The 10,966-nt window shown below is 42.4% G+C and overlaps 1 long non-coding RNA gene across 1 annotated transcript; it reads right to left on the reverse strand.

Moving 5' to 3' along the window:
* Nucleotides 1-6,266: 6,266 nt before the first annotated feature.
* LOC110201330 (uncharacterized) lies at nt 6,267-9,918 on the reverse strand. The gene is made up of 3 exons (XR_002322470.2): nt 9,690-9,918; nt 8,958-9,035; nt 6,267-7,379 (listed from the first exon to the last, which is right to left on the reverse strand). It is a non-coding gene; the product is annotated as an uncharacterized LOC110201330 (long non-coding RNA).
* Between the last annotated feature and the right edge of the window lie 1,048 nt (nt 9,919-10,966).

A 10,966-nucleotide genomic window follows, 5' to 3' on the forward strand; every position in this document is an offset into this window, starting at 1 on the left:
CCAGACCTCTGGGGCCAAGCAGAACAAGGCTAATCCCTCTGCATGACAATCCCTCACATACTTAAGAGGCAGCTGCCCCTCTGTCCAGATAATCTCAATTTTCTCAACCCATCCTCATTGCAAAATAGAGAACTAGAAATAGAAGCCAATGGATGTAAAAGATGAATGTTTGATAAACCCACACTTTCTAAACACCGCACAGCTTAGAGTACAAAGAGTGATCGATTTGGAGTCTGAAAGACTGAATTCCAATCTTGGTTTTGTCACTTACCACCTGGGCGACATTGGTTGGGTTGCGTCATTTCTCAGGCCTCAGTTTCTTCATTATTTTCTTGTGCATTTTTGTACCATTGATTGTTCTCCCTAAGTTTTTTCCAGTGCAATTTTTAAAAATCATTATTGCTGTACAGTACTTCGTTTGGGAATTATGTCCATCTCACAGCTGAGGTAACAGAGGCTATATCTTATTCAAGACAACACAGGCAGTACCTGATTGAATAGGGACAAAGGACAACAAGTCTCCTAGGATATCATGCTCTACAACACCGGCTCCCGTTGACCATTTCATCTTGGAGACGAATATTTGTGCAACCTGCTAACCTGATAGTAAATATTACTCAAAGTGCCCTTCTGCTTATTAACCAGATGACCAAAAGGAAGGTGACCGTCTGGGCCAATGACCTCCCTGAGTCTTCATCTGCTCATCTTTTCTCTAGAGTCCACAAAAGTACAAGATGGGGACAGGCTTGAATGTTGGCTTGGCTACTTATTAGTTGTGGGAGTTTGTGAAAGCCACTTCCCCTCTCTGACCTGTCTTTACTCCAGTTTGAAATGAACGGTTTAGCCCAGAAGAACTTGGAGTATCCTCTCAGCTCTAAATCCTCTATCGACAGGTCTGAGTCCAGACTACTCACTAGTGCTCCCTTAAGGACAGGTAACAACATTCCAAAGGACTAGCTTGCAGGGCTACAGATGTGGGCTCACCACAAAGAAAGCTTCCTTAACAATTAGAACCACTCGACAATGGAATAAAGAGTCTTAGCAGGAGGGGGAATGGCCTGCCATTGGACGCCTTCAAAAAGAATCCTCCTGGTGAGGTTGTAGACAGAATTCCACTTAGGTATTGGATGCATCAAATCACCTCTAAGGTCATCTGCCCTTTTTCTCTTTGCCATGGCCCTGCTTTCTGACCATCTAGACCCCATTTGAAGCTTGGACTCCACCCCTGGATCACCTAGGTCTGATAGTTGATCTTTGCTCTTAATTCTTGTTCCAGCCTAGGCCTCCACACCACCTCCTGTCTCCTTGTGATGCTCCCATGTAGGTACCATTCGCAAACCTGGTCACCATTTCATTACGCATTGTTTTCCTCCATTAGTTCCTTGAGGACAGGACTGTCTTGCTTGCTTATGTCTCTGTCTGTCTCTGTCTCTCTCTTTCCCTCTCTCTGTCTCTGTCTCTCTCTATCTTTTAATTTTTTTTCTCTGTTCCTTTTGTCTACAATCTTTTAGTCAGTGATTCTATGGTTTTCCTAGTGATCTTGGGAATTAGTGAAACTTTGTACCAATTTAGGGAAATGAAATCAGATAAAATCCTTTGAATTCTTATTGTGACGTGAAGGTGATCCTCTTGGCTTGCTATTAGAATGTATACTTTAGCAGATCTTACCAAGCTGGAAAGGCTTGGGACAAATACCAGGTGATGGATGGGATGCCTCTTGTCCAAAAACTAGTCCAGTTAAACTCAAATAAGTTTGTCGCCATGATGGCCACAAGATGATCAGTTTCTAGCCACAGAAATTCACAAAAATTGGCTGCAGAGGCATGAAGGGAGGGATTAGTTGTGATCTACATGAGAGTCAGTGCGTACACTGAGATTATGGATCCCTGTGTTATTGGAACAGTTGACGTGAACTGGGTGTTCCCTTCAGGATGCTGCAAAAGCAACAGCAGCCACTGTGTGCTTTGTTTCACCTATAGAAAAAGCAAGTTGTCAATTAATTGAGCACCTAGCGGGTGTAATGCATACTTTAGACACCTTCCAGCCACCAGCTCAGTCATTTTGTTTGAGGATGTCCAACATGCAGGGTCACAGTCCTACCCTCCCTCATGGCTCACCAGATGGTGCTTATTTACAGACTGCTAGACTTCTTCTCCTCCTGCTGGTTGGAGCCTGGTCAGCCGTTGACATCTGGGTGCTGGTGGACCCAAGTGAATATTGATCTAGGGTTATGGAGAAAAAAATTGAAAAAAAATCGCCCTGAAATATTAAAAATATGGAAATCTTCAGAAATGCCCTACTCTTGACTGACCACCTTCTTTCATAAGGCTTAGATGATGGGAATTTTAGTGTGTAGGTGGTTTATTAAAACAAAGTTAAGTAATTGTGAAAGAGATGGCATATTGTTAAACTGAAAAGAAGCTATGTCACCAGATCCACTCTCCTTCAGATCCTCCCTCCTGACCAGGGCCTGGGGACAAGGATTAGAGATGGAGGCGCATGCATTTAGAACTCAATGAGACTGGCTTGGTAAGCAATCGAGAAAATGGAAGCAGGGGCAGGAAATCTCTGCCGGTTAGAAATAGCCTCTTTCAGTCTCCTTAGAAACAAGGTTTTATGACAGCTGCTTGTCTGCTCATGCACATTCCATTCTATGGTAGTGGGCTGCTGATCCCTATCTCCCACTTTGGCCCCATTGCACTTTGACCCAATTGTCACTTCAAATCTTTGCCATGGTCCCTACAGCTCCCCAGGATCTGCTCTAGCTGCTCTGTTGCAGCACTCAGCTGCTGTCACAGCCACAGCAGCTCAGTGGCCATGCCAGAAGCCACAAGTAGCAAGCAGATGCAATTTGCCTGTCCCACCTGCCCAGATCTCCCAGTCCCACCGATCTCTCCTCTTCTGGCCACGGGGAAGGTCTGGAATCACATAGTTAAGGGAGTTAAAGGAGGCAGGTCCTGCTGCAGGCTTACACTCTTACCGTGTCTCCTGACCTTTCACATGGCTTCATCTTGATTAAAAGCCACTGAAGTGATCCTGCTTTTTGAATAACCTGGTGACTCAGTTTCCTTTGTGTCCACCTCAGAAACCCTTAAATTCCAGTGTTGAAACATATGCCAAGTCTCTTTTTGGGTTTTATCAATGCCTTTTGTTTTACATCACAGTCATTTCCAGATGTATCTTCTCTCTTATCCTCTTGGCACATAGCAAGCAGTTAATAAGTGGCTTTTCATTCAGTTATTCATCTAAATCTAGATAGTTAAAGATATCGATCAACCAACCAGCACTGAATTACTGTAGATGACATAGAGTGGGGCACAACATGAGACATCTAGATGGTGTGACGGCTAGAACACCGGACCCGCAGTGAGGAATATCTGAGTTCAAATCCTGCCTCATATGCTAGCTGCATGACTTATGCATGCCTTGACTTGGGCAAGTCACTTAACCTCTGTCTGCCTTAGTTCTTTCATCTGTAAAATGGGCATAATAATAACACCTGCCTCCCCAAATTGGATAAAATATGTACACTTTAAAGTGCTATTCAAATGCTAGTCATTATTTGCACAGTGTCATAGGAACTGAAGAGTCAGTTTTGAAATGAGAATAACCAGAGTCCTGCCTCTGATAAAAGCTGCATGTCCTTGGGCAACTCACTTAAGCTTTTAGTGCTTGTGGAGGGAATTTCAATACTTAGAGTTCCCTACACAAATAAAATAGGCAGTGTTGCTCCATAATAAAATGTGTGCATACACTTTCTTTAGTTTTATTAAAAAAAGTATGCTCGGGAGAAAAAAAAAAGATCAACCAGTCACATGGTGAAAGTGAGAGATGACTGATGGACAGTGCCATTGGTATGTTTGTGATGCCAAGATGCAGTGAGGAAGACCTCCAGTATACTGGTGGACCCTCCCAGTGGCAAGCCTGTGGAAGGAGAGTCCCATGGGCTGGGCAAGTAGAGACTGATGTTCTCTGCCTCATTGGTGGGAATACCCATATATGAGGGCTTGGAGCTGGGAGGGATGCCAGAGACTGTTCACATCATATCTTCTTTACGTGGAATCCAGGTACTTGTTTTTTTTGCCTAAGAAAAAAATAACAAAACTGGTAACGGTATGCCAAAATAATAATTTCCTTTGCATTCCAATGTATTTTATTTTATATATTTCAGAGCATTACCCTGAGAAGAGGTCCATAGGTTTGACCAGCCTGCCCAGGACAGGTAGGTGGTATAGTGGGTAGAGAACTGGTCCTGGAGTCAGGAAGACCTGAGTTCAAATCCTGCCATAGACACTTTTCATATGACCTTAGGCAAGTGTCTTAACTACTGTTTGCCTCAGTTTCTTCAACTGTGAAATGAAGATAATAATAGTATTTACCTCCCAGAATTGTTGAAAAGATAAAATAAGATAAAAATTATAAAGTACTTAGTATAGGGCCTGGTACATAGTAGATACTAAATGAACACTAGTGGTTATTATTATTGTTGTTGTTGTTGTTCTTATGGGTTAATGACACAAAGAATTTTAAGAACCCCTGGGTCAGATAAATACTCACATTTTTTTTTGGAAATGGAGGGCTAGAGGTCACAGAAGTTAAGTAAGTGTCAGAGTCAGGAATCAAACCACTTTTCCACTCAACATTGATGAGATCACAGCTCCATTAGAATATTGGAATATATACAATGCACACACACACACACACACACACACACACACACACACATATATATATAATTAACATGTATATATAAACATTATATATACATGCATGTATGTATAGATACCTTATATGTGTATATATACATCATATATACACACACATTTACATATATAGTTGTTAGAGAGTGTTTAAGCTTTAATAAACTTAAAACTGCACAAATATTTTTGGGGCACCCTGTAGTGAATATGCATATTTGATACACTAATTTTTTTAATTTTATTTTTAAAATTATTTATTTTTAGTTTTCAACACTCACTTCCATAAGATTTTGAGTTTTAAATTTTCTCCCCCTCTCTCTCTTCTCCCCCAACCCAAAATGGTGTGCAATCTGATATAGGCTCTACTTACACATTCATATTAAGCATATTTTCCCATTAGTCATGATGTAAAGAGCAATTAGAACTAATGGGAGGAACTACGAGAATGAAGCTATGAAACAAAACAACTAAGAAAAAGGAGAGCAAATAGTCTGCTTCCATCCACATTCAGACTCCACAGTTCTTTCTCTGGATGTGGATAGCATTTTCCATTGTGAGTCTTTTGGAGTTCTCTTCGAACCTTGCATTGCTGAGAAGAGCCAAGTCTATCAAAGTCAGTTATCACACATTGTGGCTGTTACTGTGTAAAACGTTCTTCTGGTTCTGCTCCCTTCACTCAGCATGAGACCACACAAGTCTTTCCAGGTTTTTCTGAAGTCTGCCTGCTCATCATGTCTTACAGCGTAATAATGTTCCATTACATTCATATACCACGACTTGTTCAGCCATTCCCCAATTGATGGGCATCCTCTCAATTTCCAGCTCTTTCTACAGTACAAGAAGCTGCTATAGATATTTTTGCACGGGGGGTCCTTTTCCTATTTTTATTATCTCTTTGGGGATACAGACCTTGTAGTGGTGTTGCTGGGTCAAAGGTAGGCTCATGTTTGTTATGCATATCATTTCACTAGCACTTCAAGGTGCAGAAAGCTCTTTCGCACAACACCCCAGGGAGATGAGTAGCACAAGCATTTCCCTATTTTTCAGCTAATGAAATTGTCATCCAGAGAGGTGAATCAATTTGGTTAGGGTCACACAGCCAGAAAGTACATTCATCATGGTGGGTAAAATTGTGGAGCGTGTAAGAGGGAATAGAAATAGTTCCCTGCCTGTGGCAATTTTGGCTGTGGACTGGCATGATGGCAATTGATCTGATCTAACCTTAGCATGGGAGAAGAGATAAAGAAATACATTTCCTCCTTTCATTGGAGAGGTAGGGGACTATGGGTGTGGACTACTACATGCATTGTCAGATGTGGTCCTTACTTGTTTTTGCTTAATCCTTTTTCTTTGTTGTAAAAAAAAAAAGTGGGGGGCTACTGCATAGGGGAAGAAGGGGGAGTGGCAGAAATGGAATATATCCAAAACTGATACCCTTCCCACAAGACATGAATATAATTTATTTTAAAAAGAAGAAATTAAATTGGTCTGTTATATGGAAGTCATCTCCTGCTGACAGAAGTGAAATGATAACTCAGGAATCAGTTTCATTTTGTCTTTAATTACAAAGTGCCGTCTCTCCAGCCCTCCCCACATTTGCTTTCCTTCTATTTGGAAGCCTGCTGCGGACCTTCGAGCGGGCCCCCTTTGGTGAGCTCTCTTTTGATGCAGGAAACAGTTTGAACGCTTCTTCCTAGAAGTCAGCCTGCCTTGACTCCCGAACGGAGTCTTTGTAGACAAAGGCAAAAGGAATCAGAGACAAGAAAGCCCTGGAAGACAAGGGAGGAATGGAAAAAGGGGCAGAGAGCAGGGCAAGGTGGGGAGGAGAGTGAAAGAGTGGGCCATAGGGAAAGAAGAATGGGGAGAGTAGGGAAGGTGACGGCAATGTTTGCACTTTGGGTCATCTTATGTTGATTTTGTGTTAATACTGCTGGGACTCACAAAGAGTTATACTTGGTTAGTTTGCTCCCAAAGTGCAGCATCAAGAGCAAGGGGTGAGGAAGCAATTGCTAAGAAGCAGACTTAAGGTTAGGAAGGGAAAACTGCTTAATAATTCAGTGTCTCCAGAAGTGAAAGAGGCTGGCTGTGCTTCTTATCCTGGGTCTTCAAGCAAAGGTTGAGTAGCTGTTGGCCAGGCACATTAAAATGGGGATCGTTTATCAGGTATGGGTCAGGCTAGGTGGCTGCTGAGGTCATAGCATCATAGATAAAGAATTGTAAAGGACCCCAGAGGCCATCGAGTTCAACCCTCTCATTTCACAGATTGAGAATTTAAGTGACTTGAACAAGGTCATACAGATGAGCAAGAGGCAGAGCTGAGATTTGAACCCAGGTTATCTGGGTTCCTGTTACTCCGTCTTCCTGCTACTCCATCTCTCCTAGTTCTCTCCCACAGGACCCTTTGCTAGGTATGGAATTCTCTGATACACTTGTTCAGAGGTCAACTTTCTTGTCACACCAGCTCTCCAGGGTAGCAGATGCACAGCCAGAAGAACCTTGAAGTTCTGTCACTGTCACTGAGGCCCATGTCTTTTCTTCCCAAAAAATAGATCCATGTTTGCCTTAGAATTCCTGACAATTCCCTCCTGGATCAAATGTTGGGAGCAGCAAACTAGAAGGAAGCTGGGTCCTCTGGGAAGCAGGTAGAGATAGGGTGTAATGTCAGGGCTCTCCAATCAGCTGAAAGGAAGATGGAGTGGAATCATGAACAGGTGGGGCTGGCTGAGCAGCAGCCTAGAGCAGAGGTGTGCAACACACAACCTACCCACTGCAATGCCACAGCTAACACTCCTGAGTTCACCTGAATCAGATGAAAATGTAATGGGAAAAATTAACAAATTAAATTAAATACAATAGAACAGAGACAATGTTAATGTGTGGTCTTCTGAACCAATACGTGGCCTTCAGGCATTCTTGTGTATGCTTTAATGGCCCAGTTTCTGTATGAGTTTGACACCATTGTCCTCAGGTTGGAGAGGCTGCATGAGACTCACTTAAATCTAGGAAGAGGCCTGGCCCACAGCCAGTGCGGTGGTATTTTGTGGACATATCAAAGCCCAGGGGCAGGAAAAAACAGGAGTATGTGTGTGTATGCACATGCATGCACATGTGTGGTAGCCACACGCAATCCCCAAGGGAGGAATCCTACGAAGGACATACAGAGACATTCCTGGGTCTGGAACAGGACTTGGGAACGCCCAAAGGCAGCCGTATCCTCTATGAACCCTGGTGCTTCTCTGGAAACTGAAGCACTCTCCAATGGCAACTCAAACTTCTTGAAGTTTCCACAAGAGCAGCAGCTCTATTGTGCTCTCAGTGAGTCCCACTTTCCCTCTTTTGTATATTCCTACTATTTACTTACTTCCTTGGTTCCATAAGGGAAACATAAAGCAGCAAGCACTTGGAGCTGTCCTTTTACCAAAGTGCTGACAGTTAGTTGCTGCTGAATCCCTGAGACAGGAGGAAGAAAAACTAAAAAGCAGGCATTTATTATTGTTGTTCAGTCATGTCTGACTCTCTGTGACCCCATTTGGGGTTTTCTTGGCAGAGATACTAGAGGGGTTTGCCATTTCCTTCTCCCGATCATCTTACAGATGAGGAAACTGAGGCAAAGTTAAGTGACTTGCCCAGGGTCACACAGCTAGTATGTGTCTGAGGCAAGATTTGAACTTAGATCTTCTTGACTCTAGGCCCAGTGTTCTATTTTATGGTGCCACCTAGCTGCTCAAAAGCAGACATAGATCAAATCTGGCCTCAGACCAAACACTTGACGCTTACTAGCTGTGTGACCCTGGGCAAGTCACTTAACCCCAATTGCCTAAAATAAAAAAAAGGCAGACATAGAGCTACTATCTCAAAATACCATAACTGATATTCATAAAGAAAGAAAATATTAAATCATGTTCACTAGCCTTGGATGTAGAAGCAGGGACATTTTGCAAGAAATATGGCCAGCACAAGGGGGAAGGGATCGCCACACTCAGGGAGGCCGAGCGATCGATGTGTGGGCAGAAAGACCCAGCAGCCTTAGCAAAGGCACAACCCTGTCTCCTACTCCGAAGCTGTCTGAAGGCAGCTTGTAAAAGTGGAGCTGGCCTGGCTTCTGAATCCACGTTTCCTGCTTGGTAGATAGTGCTAGACTCTTAATGAATGCTTGTTGAGTGATTGTTTGATTGATCGGTCCTTTTACTGCAGAGCTGAGTGTGTTGTCAGGAAAGAATAAGAGATACAGAGTAACACTCTGTTGAATCGGGTTACCTGGTCAATTTGTCCTATGTGCCTGTGTTTGTTTTCCCCTGCATCATCCCCGGGGAGAGTCTTCCGTAGTGGGCTGAACTAGAAGAGAACACAGAAAGAGCTTGTGAGTGCTGAGAGACTTCAGTTCCAAGCCACTGCCAACATTCATTACTTGTGTGCCTTTGTATCATTTAACCTGGGTGTCCCTTGGTTTCTTTATCTGTCAAATGGAAATGATGCCAATTTTATTACCTACCCCACAGGACTGCTGTAAGGAAAGCATCCGATAAATGCTAAAGTGTTCTAGAAAGAGGAACTGTTATTATTATTATTATTATTATATAACATATGGTATACATACATATATATACACACACACATATATATACATACATATATACACACACACACACACACATAATACATACATATATACACACACACACACATATATATATACATACATATATATACACACACACACATATATATATACATACATATATATATACACACACACACATATACATATACATACATATATACACACACATATATATATACATACATATATACACACACACACACACACACACACACACACACACACATATATATAAACTCATTATTATATAACTGATAACTTATGGTGAGCTTCTGGAGGTCTTAAGACCGATCGTATGCCAAGAGCTGGTCAATGATGACTAAGTCGTGAGTTCAGTAACAGCTGCATTCTTGAGAACACATAATCACCTAATTTCATAGGTAGAAGGGACCTCAGGAGATCTTCCAGGCCAACCCATAGCTAGCCAAGATTCTCCTTTGTATCATACACGAGTGTTCACCCAGCCTCTGCTTGAAGATCTTCAGTAAGTGGGAGCCCAATGTCTCTGGAGGCAGACCACACCACTTCGGGACCACGCTAAATTGTAGAAGAACTCATGAGAGAGAATTGCTCCTGGGGGAGGAAGGCCAGAGCCCAGTAGAGACCTACAACTAAAGGGAACAACATGAGACCCCACAAAGCAAGAGAAAAAAACAACTTTGCAGTCATCAAGAGTGACCAGTTTGCCCTTTTCGCCACATGTACTTTTCTGTGTTTGAGTGCTCTCTCTCCAAGGACCATGTTTAGTCTCCAGGGGCCCTTGGTTTAGTGAGGTGTTTCTATAACATCTCTCCTTGATAGACCTGCTTTTTAAATACCCTATCTAAAAGTTAATTAATTCTTGCTAATAAATGATGTGAAGCACACTAATGGGGGCTCATGGGTGACAGTACTCCATAGTACCCTGAGGGCAGTAGATGTCAGCCACATTCTAAACACCCAATCTACTCTTTCTACTGGGAGTTAGGGGCATAGCCTCCCAGGGGGGACAAAACATAAGCTTTGTGTCACCAATGGATTTGACAAATACGCTGTCTATGTCTCAGTTGGTTAGCCTTTAAAATAGTTTCCTCAGAATAGCTTTGTGAGGGTGGTTGTGCAAATATCCTACCTTCTTCAAAAAATTGTTAAAAGGAAAGGTTTTTTTTTTAAAGCAAAATATCAATGTAAGCAATTATGATGACTTTCATTTTACAGCTAGGGAAACCCTTCCACATTCACCATGCATTCAAATGTATCACACCATTCTCCTTTTCTCATATCTTAACTGGTAAGTTTCTTCTATTTCCAGATCACCTTCATTCGGAATGATTTGCATAAAAAATGCACAGTATTTGGAAAATTGGCCATCCAGGAGCGAGTCAGGAAGATTTGTAACCTCCACCTTTCCTGCAGTAGCCAAAGCAGTAATGTCTCTCTCTTCCCCAGGCTCTCAAAGTTCCTGGTTTCTATTGATTTGAAACCTAAGTCAGGTAAATGCAATTCTCTGAGAAGCATCCAGGAAACTCTCCAAATCCATCCCTGGGCCCTGGCACAAGGGAGTATTTTAGCAGCTAACCTAATAGCCAAATATTCCACTTTGGTCTTGTCTGTGAATCTTCACTTCATCTCTAAATTACATTGGGCTCTGGGAATTGTCTGTAAA

This window comes from Phascolarctos cinereus, unplaced genomic scaffold (assembly GCF_003287225.1).
Source record: "Phascolarctos cinereus isolate Bilbo 61053 unplaced genomic scaffold, phaCin_HiC Scaffold_5;HRSCAF=322, whole genome shotgun sequence".
NCBI classification, from domain to species: Eukaryota; Metazoa; Chordata; class Mammalia; order Diprotodontia; family Phascolarctidae; genus Phascolarctos; species Phascolarctos cinereus.